The 5,290-nt window shown below is 46.1% G+C and overlaps 1 pseudogene; it reads right to left on the bottom strand.

The window, feature by feature from the left end:
• Window positions 1–289: 289 nt before the first annotated feature.
• LOC129705961 (basic proline-rich protein-like) overlaps window positions 290–5,290 on the bottom strand; it is a 10,486-nt pseudogene continuing 5,485 nt past the window's right edge.

Raw genomic sequence — 5,290 nt, 5'->3', positions numbered from 1 at the left:
GTCCATCAGGAAAGCCAAGAGAGACAACAGAAACAAAGTGGAATCTAACTACTACAGCTGTGACCCCAGACTGTGGAATCTAACTACTACAGCTGTGACCCCATGTAGAGTGGATTACGCTACATCACAGACTACAAAGGCACTGTTCCGCCTACTGCATAGCTCCCAGACGAGCTTAACACTTTTTACGCCGGGTTCGATGCAGTCAACACAGCGCCCACCATGAGTTCACAGGCGTGCAGGGGGACTAGCACATTGACCTTACAAACGGCAGATGTGAGGCGGTCCTTCAAAAAAGGTCAACGGCCGCAAAGCTCCAAGGCCGGATGGTATTCCAGGGCGGGATCTCAGGGTATGCGCTGATCAACTGGCAGAGGTGGTCACCAACATCTTCAACCTCTCCCTGAGTCAGTCTGTGGTTCCCACCCCCTTCAAAGCATCCACCATCGTTCCTGTTCCAAAGAAACCAATAACCTCCTGTTTAAATGACTCCCGTCCTGTCGCACTGACATCAGTCATCATGAAGTGCTTCGAGTGGCTAGTCAAAACTCACATTTGCTCCTCTCTCCCTGAACCTTGGGCCCTCTTCAGTTTGCGTCTAGACCAAACAGGGCCACGGACGATGCCATCGCCATGGCAACTCACACTGCGCTCACCCACCTGGACAATGGGAATACATATGTGAGAGTGCTCTTCATTGACTACAGCTCGGCATTCAACACCATCATTCCCTCAAAACTCGTCTCCAAGCTCCTTGATCTTGGACTGGAGACCCCCATCTGCGGCTGGATATTTAACTTCCTGACGGGTAGGCCCCAGGTGGTGAGAATTGGCAGCCACACCTCTTCCTCACTGATCCCCAACACAGGCCCGCACCACAGGGCAGTGTTCTCAGTCTTCTCCTGTACTCCCTGTTCATGCACGACTGTACTGCCAAGCACAGCTCAGACATCATTATAATGTTTGCTGACGACACAACCATCCTGGGCCTCATCATAGACAACAATGAGACGGCCTACAGAGAGGAGGTAAGGGCACTAAACAGTTGGTGCCAGGAGAATAACCTCTCTCTCAATGTCAGCAAAACTAAAGAGATGATCGTGGACATCAGGAGACAGCAGGGGAGTGGACACCTCCTTATCCACATCGGTGATGCTGAGGTTAAAAAGGGTCAGCGGCTTCAAGTTCCTCGGTGTGCACATCACTGAGGACCTCTCCTGGACACTGTACAAGGCCACAATAACAAAGAAAGCCTTCCCAGCGGCTCTATTTCCTGAGAAGACCGAGGAAGTTTGGCATGAACGCCAGCATCCTCACAAACTTCTACAGTTGCACCATCGAGAGCCTGCTGACGGGCTGCATCACAGTCTGGTACGGGAACTGTTCTGCTCACAGCCACAAATCACTACAGAGAGTGGTGAAGGTGGCACAGCACATCACTGGCAACTGTCTCCCAGCCATTCAGGACATTTTCCACCGGCGGAGCCTATGGATCGCACACAGCATCATTAAGGACAACAGCCACCCAGCACGCAGACTGTTCTCCTTGTTACCATCAGGCAGATGATACAGGAGCATGGCTGCACGTCCCACCAGACTTAAGAACAATTTTTACCATCAGGCTTCTGAACTCATAAACACATTTCACATCATACATGTTAATTCCTTTGCTCCATAGATGCTGCTGCACCCGCTGAGTTTCTCCAGCACTTTTGTCTACCTTCAAATTACCAGCATCTGCAGTTCCTTCTTAAACAATATATGTTGATTATTTTATTATTGTCTTTTTACGTTACCAATGTCATTTTAATTTTATTTTATCCTTGTAATATTATTGCCGAGGTGACCCATTGTGTTGTCAAACACATTTCATTGTACCGTTGACACAGTGTTAACCTACATATGACAAATAAAACTGAATTAATTAATTATTTTTTTGCAACAGCCTTCCAAATGAAAATTATGTAAAATGGCATCTTTTGAAATTGGAATATATGTAACGGGTATAGCTTGGACCCAATAGCAGCACAGAATCAGACAGGTATAATTGGTAATGAACCTTATAATAATACTGTAACACAGAGTAGTAACACCGGAATGGGTACACCGTACTCACACAGAGGCTCAGGATTGAGCGAGGGTTCCGAAGAGGGGCAGGCAGGAGACGTAGTCGGGGTAGCGGAAGATCCGGTAACTAGGAGTTCCAACACACGATGCAAACAAACCAGCGAGGGACAGACGAAAGGAGAGTCAAAGTCAGGCAGGTAGTCCAGGAGCCATTGCAGGGATACACCAAACAGCCCAGGAGAGAGGCAGACAGAAACCAGGAGGTCGGGGACAGAAGTCTGAGGTGCTATCCGGGAAGATGACAGGATGGAATGGTCAGGGGCAGGCCGGTTTCAATCAGTGTAGGCAGTCGGGAAATCGCTGGAGAGTCTTGCATGAATGCTGAGAACAATCTGGCACTTTGTAAACGGTGAGGAGAGTCTATATACTGAGTTAATAAGTGATCAGAGGCAACTGAGTGCAACAGGTGAGGAGAGTTAGGCTGATGAGAGGTGAGTGGCAGGCGAGGAGAAGGAGGAAAAGTGGAAAAGTACTGGGAGGTGAAGTGGATGAGAATGAGGAGAGGGCAGACTCTGACAATATATGCCAATCAGTACCCAAATCCTGCTCCAACATTCAATTCTTAATCAATTCCATTCACCTTCATTTATATCATATTCCTTGCATCCTTAGCCTACAAATATCTATCAGTCTTAGCAAACGGAGCATGATTGAATTACCTCTTAACACATAGTGAAGACATATTTCAGAAAATTCAGAATCAAGGTTAAATGCATAACTCCAGGGGAAACATTAGTTTCTCACTGTGAATTCCAGCTAATCCTATATTACTAAAAGTCTGATCTTGACCGCTTTTGGCCCACTGTGCTGCGATTTCCGAGAGAACGCCGTCACCTACAGCCGTCATTTTTGGCCGCCTCACCCAGAGCTCACCTCCGCCTTCCGGGACCAGAGGATTTTTCCCATCGATAAAAAATAAGAGAGATATTAATGTTTTTTTTTTATTGCCATTCTCTCTGCTGCCCCTGCTGGAGGGAGGGGGAGGGACTGTAAAACCAGGAAGTGGTGTGCCTCACTCAGTCTCTGCAAGATGGAGGAAGCCATCTCTCTGAGCTCTGAATAACACTGAACACATGTCTACTCAACTGTGAGTGCCCTTAATGTGGTTTGAAAATGAAAATATGGTTGGTTTGAAGTAAAAAGGCACTGCCTGTACATGGTTGTTTGGGGGGTTTGGGTTGAAGTAAAAAGGCACTGCCTGCAAAGGTTGTTTGGGGGGTTTGGGTTGAAGTAAAAAGGCACTGCCTGCAAATGGTTGTTTGGGGGGGTTTGGGTTGAAGTAAAATGGCACTGCCTGCAAATGGTTGTTTGGGTTGAAGTAAAAATACACTGCCTGCAAATGGTTGTTTGGGGGGTTTGGGTTGAAGTGAAAAGGCACTGCCTGCAAATGGTTGTTTGGGGGGTTTGGGTTGAAGTGAAAAGGCACTGCCTGCAAATGGTTGTTTGTCTAAACTTGACAACTTTCTGTTTGCACTATATTGATTTTAGATAAAACGCTACCACTTACGGCTGTGATTTTTGGCCATCTTACTCAGTTCCCCTCCTCTCATCAGATGCAGAGGATTCTTCCCATCAATGAAAAACAAAAGCGTTATTAGTGTTTTAAAAATGTTGAGAATCTCCCTCCTGTCAATCATGCCATGAAGGCCACACCTTTTTCCGGATGGGAGGGGGAGGGGTTATAAAACCCGGAATTGTGGGTGTGGCTCAGTCTCTGCATGATGGGGGAGGGAGAGGTCACAACTCTGTCTGAGCTGTGAATCAACTGAACACAATGGATGTCTACTGTGTGGTTTTATGGTGGTTTTTATGGTGGTTTCACCCTGCTTGAAATAGTATGAAGCTGCATTTAAATGTGGTGGCCTTGCACAAAATGGTTTGAAACTGCATTTGGATGTGGTGTTGTTGCACCCTGCATGGAATGGTATGAAACTGCACTTGAATTTGGTGGCCTAGCACCCTGCTTGAAGTGGTATGAAACTGCACTTGAATTTTGTGGCCTTGCACCCTGCTCGGAGAAGTAAGAAACTGCAATTGAATTTGGTGGCCTTGCACCCTGCATGAAATGGTAGGAAAATGGATTTGAATTTGGTGGCTTAGTACTCTGCTTGAAATGGAATTTCAAGGAATAGCCGTGTCAACTGCCAGCCCACCAACTGCGAGCACATCAGGCTTGAGGGACTGAGCTGCCACCCCAAGAATCCATTTGGCCCACAATGTTCACACTAGCCCTCTGGAGACCAGTAGTCCCTGCAGCCAACAACACCCATACCAGCGCTCCAGAAAGCCCCCCCCCCCCACTGGCCACCAATATTGGAATTGGTGGAGAGGTGGAATATTGCGTCGCGGGACCAGCCCTCCCGTGTGAACATGGGACCCAACGGGTCCCACTTTGTCTAGTAATTTCTATATTTAGAATGAAAAGCTGCAGTGCCCGATCGTACAAAGATGAAATAATAGAAAGGTATCTCAATTTCGGAGTAAATTATTAAAGTAAATGGAATTAAGTTATCAGTAGCTGAAAGAAGAAGACATTAGGAGAAATTTATTTAAAGAATCAGTTGGTGGATTATGCAATTGCTTCGCATGTGGAGAGATGAAATATATAATTGAAACAGAGGAAAAAACCCAATAGGTTATGGGCCAACAGGTAAAAAACGAACAATAGATTAAGGGCCAACGCATTCAATTTGTAATTGTTTGGCAACTATCTCACACTGACACGATAGACCAAGTTGCCTCTTATTTGTCATCTTTGACAATTCAAAATAGTTGGGAAACTATACACATGTCCATCATCATTAGAGGATGAATCAGTCCTGCTGGAGCATATAGTCATAGAGTCATACAGCATGGAAACAGGACTTTTAGCTTTTCACTGTACCTTGGTACACGTGACAATAAACTAAACTTTGGCCCAACTTATCCCATGCTTACCTTCTTCTTCTTCTTGCATATGGCGTGCACAGCCTAACGTTGTAGGACAACTTGTTCTATTTGATCTTATTTGGTTGTACACGCCGGGTTGATTGCATTCGTCGAAACAGGGTGGACCATGTGAAGGTTGCAAACTTCCACCCCCCATACTTACCAAGGGCAGCCAATTAAAAATTAAAAATCCCAAAGAGTAGGATGCCGCATCAGAATGACACACTCTATACAA

This window comes from Leucoraja erinacea, chromosome 2 (assembly GCF_028641065.1).
Source record: "Leucoraja erinacea ecotype New England chromosome 2, Leri_hhj_1, whole genome shotgun sequence".
Taxonomy (NCBI): Eukaryota; Metazoa; Chordata; class Chondrichthyes; order Rajiformes; family Rajidae; genus Leucoraja; species Leucoraja erinaceus.
The sequence above is the reverse complement of the archived record's forward strand: the minus strand, read 5'-3'. Positions and strand labels throughout refer to the sequence as shown.